Source organism: Tursiops truncatus, chromosome 17 (genome assembly GCF_011762595.2).
Source record: "Tursiops truncatus isolate mTurTru1 chromosome 17, mTurTru1.mat.Y, whole genome shotgun sequence".
Lineage (NCBI taxonomy): Eukaryota > Metazoa > Chordata > Mammalia > Artiodactyla > Delphinidae > Tursiops > Tursiops truncatus.
The window spans coordinates 36,053,077-36,067,330 of record NC_047050.1 but is presented as its reverse complement, the minus strand read 5'-3'; positions in this window follow the sequence as shown (position 1 = coordinate 36,067,330).

Below are 14,254 nucleotides of genomic sequence, written 5' to 3'. Positions count from 1 at the left end.
CTCACATATACAACAGAATGTGGATGTAAATCAAAAGCTTCATCCCCCAAGGCCCTAAATTATGCATAGGAAACAAGTTCCTTTCCCTAGTGGTAAACCTCCCATTTTCCTCAAGTAAAATCTCTTCTGAGTACAGCTATATGTCCTCATTTTCCTTCCATTCAGGGAGACTTCATTCAGAATAGCCTTTTTTATCTTCAGTGAATATGCTGCTGGATTTGAAAATGCATTAGGGCTTTCATTATGGTTTGTAAAGACACATGCACAAATATAGTTAATATATTAAATAAAGACTATAATACACTTTTATAGACATTGTTATGGCATAGAGTTGAGAGGGCAATTTTATCTGACACTGTCTTTTAGCAGAGCAGAAATAATGTTACACTCAGCACTCCATGTGTAAAGAAACCAGGGTGGTGAAGATAAAAATACACAAGGGTAAGAATCTGTGACAGCATAGTCTCATGACATGTTGCTTTATTATTATTCTTAATAAGAATATTGATAGGGTAGGAAGTATTTCTGCACTGGAATATCCATATAATTATTTCTCAGCTGCATTATATAAAGAAAACCAAGTATTTAATATGTTTCATATTGAAAATAAGAGGAGGGAAAAAAAAACAAAAGCAGCAAAATAAAATAAGATAAATGCCCTGACTGAAGGCATTATTTCACCAAGTGTTATTAAATTGATGAGAAAATCTAATGCAAAATTCCCAGTGCTAAAGGACTAGGGATGCTCTGGGGACAGAAAGTGATTATGGTCTTTTCACCTTTGTGTTGTTGACGTTAAATGCAGAGCAGGTTTGTAAGTTAGAAACTGCTGATGCTGTGTGAGACCAGTTGAGCGATCTCTGTGAAATGATTTATGGTGGTCTTAGGCCCGTTGTTTGTGGGCAAGAGCCACATTTCACGTGTGATTGGTGTAAGTAGTTCTTCATGACAGTACCTCTATTGGTTTTCCCCATTTTTGCATCATTATTCAACATTTTCTAAGAACAATTCTTTCACTTCCTGAGCAATAAAAGAAGCCGTTATTATTGATTGCCTATAATGTGCCAAGTTCTGTTTTTGACACTTGACTCCTGTTATTTCTAATCCTTAAGACAATCTTGCAAAATGGGCATTATTCCCATTTTACCCAAGAGGAGACTAAGGTTCAAAAGGACTAAACAATATAACTAATAAGTGATAGAAGCATATTTCAAACACGTTCACCGCACTCAGAATCTTGCACAATTTCTAGTAAATTAACACATATTCTCATTTTAAATGCAACCTGGAAACTCACATTTTCTCACTTTCTATAATGATTTCTGTAAAATGCCATGATTTTGATCCTAGGGACCAGGGGACCAAGTATATCCAGATACCTCCCTCCACAGTGTAAGTAACGATATTTGTACAAATCTAGCTGACCTCTTAAAGAAAATTAACTGGGTAAAAAAAAAAAAAAAAATGAGTAGAAGTAAAAGACACATACAAAAATATAGACAAACTGAAGCAAACTTGGAGAAGGGAAATCAAAACAGTGAGTGGCCCTAAAACCATGTAACAAGAGCAGTTAGTGAATAAATCAGGAGTGTTTAGTTTGGAAAAGAGTAAATTCAGATGGCGTTTGTCATTTCTATCAATACTTGAAAGGCAGACATAAGGAAAAGAACGTTGACCTGTGCATATATGTCCAAAGGGGTAAGAATGGAGAACTTGGGAAGGTCTAGGTCAGCAATAAGGAGGAACTTTTTAAGAATCAGTTTTTAGATGGAACAGGCAGCCTAGAAAAGTAGCAAATTCTCAACTTTTAAAGGTGGATAGGAAAAAGCCAGCCTGTCAGCTAAAAGGAATTAAATACAAGGAATTCAAGAATCAGAATGGTGATTGAAATAGATTTCCTTTAAAGTTTTCTTTCAGTCTTGGATGAAAATTGGCAATCCTGATGCTTCTTGCCAAATATGTGCCACAAACACTTTGAGACACTTAAACTGGCACATAACAGTGCACACAATAGTTTCTTCCTGATAAAATTGGATGACCTTATCAAAGTGCTCTGTATTTCTTTCCTTTTTCTTTTTCATTCATTTTCACATTCGTGTGTCCTGCCACAGGTTTTCAGGGCAAAATGGTTAATTAATGCTCAGTCAACACAGCCTCTGCGTTGATTAGTTAATTCTATATTTGTGTCAGTGATGAAGAAAGTGACAGATTGAATAGAAAATTCTAGACAGGGTGTTAAAAATAAGGCAGGATGTGAGCCCTACACCTGGTCCCATCACTGGTCAGGACACACCCTTCTGCCTTCCGTTCAGTGATTCTTTTTTACATGCTTTCTGTGCATTTCTGCTTTGCTACACACAGCCTTGAGCTAGAGAGAGCAGTGCATGCTAAAATGCTTGTCTGCTACAGGCATTGCCTGATTTCCTTCATGTGTGACTGCCAGCTCTTTTAAAAAAAAGAGGCAAAGTTGGAGCACATCACAGAGTTCAAAACACGTAAGAGTGTTAGGTTCCTTTCTGTATCCTTGAAGGAGAAGGGCTAAGCATAAGAGAGAACAGAAGACCTAAGAATAGCTGAAACAAGGCAAACTAAAACTGGTCTACTTTTTAATGGGTCAGGTTAATTACGGTCATGAGCTGGATAGGCCCTGTTTTATGAAAGAATGAGGAACTTCTGCAGGTACCTTTTTTTCCCCAATGCTGGGAACTGATAGAGTTGTTGGATCTACCTAAAATACATACTTCTGGTTTAGCACCACAATGATACTGCTACAATATGTTTTTAAAATAAATTTATTGCTGGACATCAACACCTGTACTTAAATTCTTCTTAGGCAGGATATTTCTTTGCTGTGACTAAAAACTTTTCTAAAGCTGTTTCTGCCAGGATGACTCTTGCATTTGTTTGTGATAATTCTGGATAATCCAATAACTGTGTGCACATAAATACATATCAAAGTCTATTTTTATGGAGAACACTTTGCCCTTCACCCTGATCAACTCTCACACGTGCTCCATATATTTCTGAACATGTAAATACTGTCACGGGACCTGTAAACTGCTGTTCTTCTAGGTGAAGAGACATCAATTATTTTCTCCTATTGTGTTTTTCTTGGAGAGAGAAATACAGCTCATCCAGAATGCAATTTATTTTTTCTTGACAGTAAATGAATTTAATGAAAAATCTCAAAATATTTTGGCCCAATTTTTGTATTTGTTTAATTGCTTTAGGATGCATACAGATTAAAGGCTGAATAAAACCATTAGCCAAAGAACAATAAAATGCTCTGGATTCTATAAGAATTGTTAAGAACCAACACATCCTCCTTTGTGTTTAAGAACTAGATGATGGGACCTTATGTTTGCTTAGATTGTGATCTCAGGGCTGATTCTTCACAGACAGAGAGGGAAAAAAATTATGTATTCAAAAGCATTACTGAAAAGGTAAAATTACAGAGATTATATTTTTCCCCAGGAGGAGTCATTTCTACAGAAATATCTCCTGTCTTCTCCCCTCCCCCTTTCCCAAGATTTGCAGTGTACTTTCAAATATGCTATCTTTTTCTTCTGAGAAATCACCTCCATGTTTCTGTGTGAGCCTGTGCGTGCGTGCGTGCGTGCGTATGTGTATATAAACCTGTGTCTTAAAAAACTATCTACACTATCAAATGAAATACAGAATTTTAATCATAAATTAGACCAGAGTTCCCACTTCATGAATGAGATGACCCTCCCTTGTGTGGTTGCTTAGGTACATGGTGAGATTCAATGAGACAAAGTAAATATTTATATGTGTACAGTGCTGTGGTTTGAACTGCTTTATTGAAAAACAACCGATATTTTAAACTATTCCTATCAGGACACCTGAACTTCGAATACACAGCAAACACTCAGAAGATCTTGAACACTACCCGCAAGATATCCTGCCCATTGGGAGTTAAGAAAAAACAAGGTATTTCTAAAAGAAAATTGTGCTGTTTTGACAGAGAGAATCCTCCAGGTTCTTAATCCCCACACTACTTCTACCCAGCATAAACATAACCAAACTGCTGTTCAATTATATACTGGCCATTTGAAGTATTATTTTGTTTAAGTCAAAATGCATATGAGCTCCCATAAAGCTAATTTGTATCAGGAAGGTAAAACAGGGGAGCTCCAAAAGGCGAGCTTTCCTGCAATGCCACAAGGGTCTGGGTTTTAAGGTGGTCCTCTGTTTCTCCCTGGTCAATTGGCAGGTCTCTTACCATTTTATTTCAATTATTACCAAAATCTATCCATGCAGGAATAGTTCCATAAAACTGAAAATTGCAGTTACGTTCACATCTTAACAGCATTTCAAGTGCACATTGTAACAGAGACTCCCAGTAATCAAGTTGCAGGAAGGCTGTTATAATAGTCTTTCTCTCTCTCTGAATTGCAGCAGGAAAGGCAGATGTGGAAATTATGAGTAATGTAATTGATGATCTTAAAGCTTTTAAATACCCAAGCTCTCAAGAATCAAGATCTATTTGAGTTCAGAATCTAATAAGAAGTAAATACAATAGGTTTCAATAAGACATTTTATCAAGAGCTCTGCAGCACTCTCACTCCTTCTGCTTTTATGGGCAACATTATCATCTCATCAGCAGACAAGCTGGAGAATTTTATTGTGACACATAATCATTTTTAGTTCATCATATTTCTGCTTTTCCTTGTGCAGCTTTTTAAAAAAATAAAGCTTGTTTATACCTATTTTATACCTATTAGATTTAATAGGAAAGGAAGCAGAGTGTTGTTAAAACAAGCTGTTTATTGACAACTAATTTATTGTGTTCCACAGTAGGAGGCTCTATATAACACATCAATGTATTAAAAATAATGCCACTAAGATATCTTCTAGATACCTAGGTTCACAAAGCCTAGCTAGTAACAATTATTTGCAAATTCATCCTGCAATTTATTGACTACCCTGGCTCCAAAGAACTTGTATGCCATTAAGAGTTAATTCAAATGCCACATTAAATACACCTCAATATTATTTTCGTTAATATGCAAATCATTCATAATATCAGGGTGATCTTACATTCAGTGGGAACAGCAATAATGCCTGCTTAATGATGTATTCATCAGTGCTGTAGGTGTCTTCATACTATTACTATTATATATTGTTTTCAGAAACAGACTTGACTACAAAGAAAGTTGTATTGTCTCTGCAATAATGGTTTCAAACATTTTTTTTTTCTCTTTTGGTGGAAAAATATCTTTGTTAAGCATGCAGAAGTACTGGTAATTTTTCCAGTGCTATCATTTTCACATCCAGGTATATTGCTACCAACTAACCTGGCTTCTGAGATCTGCAATTATTATCATTACATTTTCACCATGTAGGAAACATACACACAAAAAAACTTTTTTTGTTTGCTTAGGAGAAAAAATCATTTCACCTTTCCATCGTTTTTTTCTCCTGCATTTTCTAATAAGACAATAGGGAAATTGTTTATAGATGGTGGTTTTTCTAGGCTGAAACAAAACAAACAAATGTGTGTGTAAATGAATAAATAATTTCTTGTGAAATAACTTAAACTTTTTGTGACAACAATAACTTAAATTATAAATTAACGTTTATTTTTCTGAACATGTTTTGTCACTTTCCAATGGAGCAAAAAAGGTAAAAATAGTTTATGGAGAGGGAAATGTGAAATTTGGTCGTGACTGCTCTGTCTTCTAAAAACTTGTATGTGTGGTAATCAGGTAAATCAGCAAAAACCTCAAGAAGGCTTTTACATAGCTCTCTCTCTTGCATTTATGACTTTATTTTATACAAAATTTAATAATTAAGTATTCCAAACTTCCAAAGTTTTCTAAATATATTTTTTAAAAAAACACTTCTTGTTATTGTAAGCCCCAGGTTAAACCATGAACCATGTCAAACCTTAATGCCTTTCATCACAATGTTGACTTTCGATCAAAAGCCTTCCTGCCTTGGTTGTGTACTCAGCTATAGATGACAGGAAGAGTACATCGATTGATTATAAATAACATTCAAATTAAATGTACAGTTATGAAAGAGAAAGATAAAACAAATGGAAGAATCTCTCCCCTTCCCAAGCTCACCGTCCCAGGATTTCCCAAGAATAAGAATTAAAGCTAACCAAAGAATCTTTTGGAAACAGGATTGTTTCGCCATGGATGAGGGATTACTGATTGGCTTTTTAACTTCAGCTTTTCCAAATAGTTTTTCAGTTATTTAATTTACTCTACATGGAGTCTATTGATTATTCAAGTTGGCAGTCAATTTTATAGGGCACCCCGCTGTTTCTTTGCTTAGTGTAGTCAATGATTGTAATTGCTTGATCAGTGCAGCCCATGAAATAGGTTTTGTGTCTTTTTTACAATGCATTGATGGCTTTATCTGATGTAGCCTTGGCAGGGCCGGGTTTTACAGCACTACCCGGAACTCCCAGAGGTCTCTAGATTAATGGCTATGGTGAGCTGCTGATGCTACTCTCCAGAATGTATTCACACATCTGGCATGCCACACTTGGCGTCGGCGCCAGCTTTGTGTTGTGCAGCTACAGAATCTCTCACCAGTGCCTAGTTAACTGTTTTCACTAAGGGAATGAGATAAAAAGCCATCCAGAGAGCTGTTGGCACCCATTCTCTGTCACTGTAGTCACACATTAAAAAAATTTTTTTCAGTCTTTTTTTTAAGAGGCAAATGATGTATGGAAGCAACAAATTACGTGGAATGTTTATGTTTTGAACTCTGTTTGGATTCTGAAAAGCATCCCATGGGTGTTCAGATTTCCTGTAAACCAACAAGCGGCCCCCCTCCTTCCCTTCACCACCACCTTCCCTTGGATGAGAACATGATACTATTAAACACATCCAAGTTTTCTGTACAAGCTGACAGGGGCTTTAGATTTCGAGAGAAAGGTGGAGAGCAGAACCACAAATGTGAAAAAGCAGCCTGAACCACCCTCCACAGCTCATTACAATGAAGGTAATTCTCCTGTCCTTCAGTGAATCAGGTGAAATTGCCCAGGCATCATTTCCCTGGACCTGGGTGTCAGTGTTTCATATTTGGTACAATCTGAATTGCATTATTAGACATGTAAAATGTAGTTTTAATAAGTAGAGCAAGCAAAAGTAATGAAATATGCAACAGAGTTGCATGAATCCATGGACAATATAATTATATAGTACACATGCATGATTTACAATGCCCAGGATGACTACCACCAAAAAAAGCAAAAGTGTGATAGACTTTTTTAGACCAGCTGGGCTCTGAGTTGATTTTCTCGGCAGAGTCTGACATCGAAACAGGACAGGTACAGTTTCTTTATTAATACCTTTCTCTCTGAGTAATAAACTATAAATGAATAATGCATCTCTGAAAAGTCTACTTAGAAGGCAGGAAATAATACTTTAAATTCCTAGGTCTACATGGAACTGAAATTTCCATCAGCGTAAGCAACTGTATAAGAATACCGTATATATGTATGTGCAGTATTAATCTGCAGCCTGTAAAATATTGCACTTTCCTGAAAGTAACCATTCTCATGTTTAGACTTTACAGTCATTGTGTGATGTCATTGCTAGGATAATTTCACCATTAATTCAGATTTTAATGCCTTTACAATAGAAGTGTCTCCAGCAAATTTCCCCTCTCCATCTTTACTTTCTTGGCCTTTAGACACAGTCTAAATATATTTTATCTATTTCATGCATAGCCTTATATATTACACAGCTCTCCTTATACAGAATGTTATTATTTAATAAGCTGAACGGAAAGAAGCCAAGTCAGCAATTTATACCAGTTTACTGCCAGTCCAGGCTTTAAAATATGAAGAAATGCCTTTTTCTTAAGGACTGTGAAAAGCATCTTACTGCTCTTCCACTCCTAATTTCATTTTACCTTGAAATGTTATAAAAATGAATGACAGTCATTTTGAAATGGATGTATGAGTCACTTTTCCATTGCTATATGCATCGAGGGGGTCTGCGTGACTGCAAGCCTGGTTCCCACTCCCAGCGTCCTCAACACACACACATACAATGAGTGGCACCGCAAAGAATGACATAATAGCTAAACATAATACTCAGAGGAACTGAAGGACTCACTAATACGACAGCTGATGAAAAGCCTTGCTTCAAACTGATTGAAGATAAGTCATGATGGTGGATGAGTAAGGAGACTGGGCATACCTAAAATCTGAGGAGATTGTCACTGTCCAAGTTAGAATGGCCACATCCCACCCTCCACCATCGTTCCCTCACCGTGACAGAAGCTCAGCTAGTCAGTCCCTGAGGGAGACCCTGTGTATTCATTCGGGACCATCCTGTGCTGGGACTAGCTTAATTCTGTGTCTCCAACCATTTCTCAGCCTGCCAAGCACTTATTTGAGGGCTGGGTCCCCCTTCCATACCTCTGGCCCATCTGTTATTGATTGTAAATTTCCAGAGGGCAGGGCCTTTGTCATTTTCACTTGCATTTTATTGTTCCTTCTGGTAGCAAGGTGTTATGCAGATGTGGACACTTAATAAATACTATAGCGCAGAGCTTTCCTGTTCTAAACGAAAGGAAACACGGCCCAAGTGCAAGGCAAGTGAGCTTATTCATCCACCTGAAAAGATAGGGGAAGTGTTTGAACAACAGCGGATGTTAATGAGGATGACAAGGCTGCCTCTGTGGTTTACTTCTTCCCAAGGTACAAACTGTGGAAGGGGCAGCCGGGATAGGCACAGTTTCGTTCAACAGAGGTAGATTCGAATTCCTGCTCTGGCAGTTGTTGCCTATGTGACCTTGGGCAAATTACTTCATCTCTCTGAACCTCAGTTTCCTTTGAGGTAAAGCACTCAGATTGCCCAGGGCTGCTGAGAGGATGAAACAGACATCACACTTCGCTCAGGTTCTGCCACATAAAGGTGTTCCGTAAATGGTAGTTCCACCCAAACTATGCTTAGGAGAGAATGAAGTCCAATCCCTTGCTCTTCTAAGCCTGAGCGTCCGTGGTGTTCCTCCATCTGTGGTCTCCTCTATTTCCTTTTTGCCTTTGGTCTTTATTTTAATCCAACTTTCACTTCCATGCTTTGATTATACCAATTGCTCCCTGAAGATATAATCTAAATGTAATTCAGAACAACAAATCTAATACAAAATGCGATAGGCAAATATCATCAGGTTTGGGAGAACATTACTGTTTCTCCTCTACTACATATATTTTAGAAAATATTTAAATTTTTTTTTAGTTTACTGCAAATATTACCGTATTTTTATTTGTCTCATTTATGGATGTTCCTTTGTTGCGGCAGCTGCTAGGGGAAAGAGAAAGAAAAAGGGGAAATTCTCTTCATAAACCACAAAGGTGGTGATATTGACCGAAGATGGCGAAATTTTTCGATGTGCTCACACCGGCTCAGGCCTGCCTGCGGTGAACCTTGGACAGAAGCGAATTCCAATGCCTGGAACCGGCCCAGCATGGGGAGTGAGGAATCCGTCCCCTCGCCGGTAGTCGTACCTCGCCCAGGGACATTCAAGAAAAATGTTGCCGCGTCCCTGTTCCATGAGACGCGACCCTGACGGAGCAGAGAAACGTGCACCAGGAAGATCAGGTCCGGCAGAGTGCCCGCCACCCACCGATCCCGATGCGTCCCGCTCACTCGACGGCCGGTTGTGCTAGAAAATATTAAAATTTAATTGATTTTGTGCCAGTACCATACTGTCTTGATTACTGTAGCTTTGTAGTATAGTCTGAAGTCAGAGAGCCTGATTCCTCCCGCTCCATTTTTCGTTATCAACATTTCTTTGGCTATTTGGGGTCTTTTGTGTTTCCATACAAATTGTAAAATTTTTTGTTCTAGTTCTGTGAAAAATGCCAGTGGTAGTTTGATAAGGATTGCATTGAATCTGTAGATTGCTTTGGGTAGTAGAGTCATTTTCACAATGTTGATTCTTCCAATCCAAGAACATGGTATATCTCTCCATCTATTTGTATCATCTTTAATTTCTTTCATCAGTGTCTTATAATTTTCTGCATACGGGTCTTTTGTCTCCTTAGGTAGGTTTATTCCTAGATATTTTATTCTTTTTGTTGCAATGGTAAATGGGAGTGTTTTCTTGATTTCACTTTCAGATTTTTCATCATTAGTGTATAGGAATGCCAGAGATTTCTGTACATTAATTTTGTATCCTGCTACTTTACCAAATTCATTGATTAGCTCTAGTAGTTTTCTGGTAGCATCTTTAGGGTTCTCTATGTATAGTATCATGTCATCTGCAAATAGTGACAGCTTTACTTCTTCTTTTCCAATTTGGATTCCTTTTACTTCCTTTTCTTCTCTGATTGCTGTGGCTAAAACTTCCAAAACTATGTTGAATAAGAGTGGTGAGAGTGGGCAACCTTGTCTTTTTCCTGATCTTAGTGGAAATGCTTTCAGTTTTTCACCATTGAGGACGATGTTGGCTGTGGGTTTGTCATGTATGGCCTTTATTATGTTGAGGAAAGTTCCCTCTATGCCTACTTTCTGCAGGGTTTTTTTAATCATAAATGGGTGTTGAATTTTGTCAAATGCTTTCTCTACATCTATTGAGATGATCATATGGTTTATCTCCTTCAATTTGTTAATATGGTGTATCACGTTGATTGATTTGCATATATTGAAGAATCCCTGCATTCCTGGAATAAACCCCACTTGATCATGGTGTATGATCCATTTAATGTGGTGTTGGATTCTGCTTGCTAGTATTTTGTACAGCTACATATAAAAGTATGAGATTAGATCACTCCCTAACACCATACACAAAAATAAGCTCAAAATGGATTAAAGACCTAAATGTAAGGCCAGAAACTATCAAACTCTTAGAGGAAAACATAGGACACTCTATGACATAAATCACAGCAAGGTCCTTTTTGACCCACCTCCTAGAGAAATGGAAATAAAAACAAAAATAAACAAATGGGACTTAACGAAACTTCAAAGCTTTTGCACAGCAAAGGAAACCATAAACAAGACCAAAAGACAACCTTCAGAATGGGAGGAAATATTTGCAAATGAAGCAACTGACAAAGGATTAATCTCCAAAATTTATAAGCAGCTCATGCAGTTTAATAACAAAAAAACAAACAACCCAATCCAAAAATGGGCAGAAGACCTAAATAGACATTTCTCCAAAGAAGATATACAGACTGCCAACAAACACATGAAAGAATGCTCAACATCATTAATAATTAGAGAAATGCAAATCAAAACTACAATGAGATATCATCTCACACCAGTCAGAATGGTCATCATCAAAACATCTAGAAACAATAAATGCTGGAGAGGGTGTGGAGAAAAGGGAACCCTCTTGCACTGCTGGTGGGAATGTGAATTGGTACAGCCACTGTGGAGAACAGTATGGAGGTTCCTTAAAAAACTACAAATAGAACTACCATATGACCCAGTAATCCCACTACTGGGCATATACCCTGAGAAAACCAAAATTCAAAAAGAGTCATGTACCAAAATGTTCATTTCAGCTCTATTTACAATAGCCCGGAGATGGAAACAACCTAAGTGTCCATCATTGGATGAATGGATAAAGAAGATGTGGCACATATATACAATGGAATATTACTCAGCCATAAAAAGAAATGAAATTGAGCTATTTATAATGAGGTGGATAGACCTAGAGTCTGTCATACAGAGTGAAGTAAGTCAGAAAGAGAGAGACAAATACCATATGCTAACACATATATATGAAATTTAAGAAAAAAAAATGTCATGAAGAGCCTAGGGGTAAAACAGGAATAAAGACACAGACTTACTAGAGAATGGACTTGAGGATATGGGGATGGGGAAGGGTAAGCTGTGACAAAGCGAGAGAGAGGCATGGACATATATACACTACCAAACGTAAGGTAGATAGCTAGTGGGAAGCAGCCACATAGCACAGGGAGATCAGCTCAGTGCTTTGTGACCGCCTGGAGGGGTGGGCTAGGGAGGGTGGGAGGGAGGGAGTCACAAGCGGGAAGAGATATGGGAACATATGTATATGTATAACTGATTCATTTTGTTGTGAAGCAGAAACTAACACACCATTGTAAAGCAATTATACTCCAATAAAAAATTTAAAAAAATATTTAATTGATACTGTTTGTTGCCTGGATTTTTTTCGTTGGGACCCTCCCTGGGGTACCAGAGAGCCAACAGAGCTAAGAAATGAGAGCCAAGGGTCCAGCCAAAGCATGGCGTACTGGCCAAAAGACTCTAACTTGAAGTGAAAAGAGCCACAGAGATGAGTCTTAACTACAATTCCAAAAATAAAATAAAAGCAAGGGAAGCCAATAGCAAAGTCGAAGGTATGAGATATGGGGGCTAATGTGCTGGTGGACATGGTAATGGGAAAGAAATGAGGCAGAGAGTCCTGGATATTGAACTCTGAGTCAGACTGCATGTGACTCTGCCTTCATAGAAAGCAACTTGGACGTGGTCCTGGATGATGAGATTCCCTGTTTCCTATGCAGGTCAAAGAGGTCCTTCAGTGAAGGGAAGTGCCTGACCCTCTCATACCTTTTGACAATCCCAGGATCTAGCACAGATTCCATGGTAGTCAGAGAAGTAGTCTACTGTGTCTTCTATTGGGTCTTCCAGCTTCTTAGATGCTATGTATCTCCAAATTGACTGCCCATGACAGCAGTTTTCTGAAAGTCCATATTTCCTAGTATTTCTCAGGAGAGTATACCTCTGTCCACAGAGAATTTGGGGGAAAACTCTTTATATATTCTGACATCAATGGTTATAATATTCTTGTATACAGAGTAATACCGGCCCCATTCTCCTAGATTTGTTGTAACCACTGGTGAATATCACATGAATATATTTTTATATATATTTTATATTTAATAGTAAACTGAAGTTTTACCCGTTTTCTGTGAATCACATTGTTGGTGGTATTTCCATCATTGAGTCAAGGGCATTCACACTGCATCAGGAAAGGACAAATATCAACAAGGTCACAGAAGACAGGGGTGTAATAGGGCTACATCTGCAGTCATGACAAGTTACAAAAATTCTAATTGTAACCAGATACCATTTTTTAAATGGGGAAAGAGATGTCATTGAGAGAAAACCACCTTAGTAAGGAATAAATTTTAAATTATTTGACTAAAAATTTATCAAAAGTGGCTGTCATTTTAACTGCCCACTTTGTCATCATCCCACATCAAGCAACATCAACCATTCCTCACACTAGCCACCCATTTCCACCACAACCAACAAGAACAGGGACTGAAGAACAGGAGAGGCAGACTCAAAAGTGAGGAACTTACTTTTCCCACAATTCTGAGTCATAGTGAATACACTTCATTTTTACAATAAAGGCCAGTCAGTGAGAGATCTACAGAAAGAATGACCCTTTCTCTCTTACTTTAATTCTGGTCCTAATAGGATACTCTACCTCATATTCCAACAGAAAGGAAGGGAAAGGATCTAAACCAGCATTTAATGATCACTTAGCATGTCCAAAAGATAATTAAATATGCATACATGCTACACATACACCTATGTGTATGTATGTAGGTATATGTGTATATTCTCTGAGTTAAGTTCCTTTCAAAACTATGAGATAGATGTTATTACATCCACATTATTGATGGGAAACTGAAGCTCAGATGGAGGCTAAGTGACTTCCCTGAGGTTACATAGCTAGTAAGGGATAGATGCATGATTTACACCCAGGGTGGTTTACTTCAAAACCGTGTCTTTCACCCTTCTTCTTGCTGCCTTGTGTTACCAGTAAGTGGTGAAGTTGTGATTCAAAATGAGTGCTTGAGCTCTAGATCATTTGAGAACTTCTTTGTGGGTCTGATTCCTGAGTATGATAAACATGTCTGCTATGTAAGTTTTGGACATACTTGTGTGGACATGTCCTGAAAGGAGGTGCCTCAGTTGTTCTCTGCTGTGACCTGCTCTCTGTGTTGTCATGTGGAACTCCCATCTTGACATGAATCAAGTACAGTTTGGACATTCTGGACTTTGAATATTTAGGGAAAAAATACCTATTTATAAAGAAGTTTTTTAAATATTCTATATACAATTACAGAAGACCTAGTATTCAGATATTACTCAGAGAATAGTTTCATTCCAAACACGCTCACCTCAATTTTTAAATTTAAAAAGTTTATTATACATGGACATAACGCATCTGATACAAAGCACATATATTTAATGTGAATTAAATATTTTGAAATTCTTTGCACAATAACTTAAACATTGTCCCCAGTTCTTGAAAA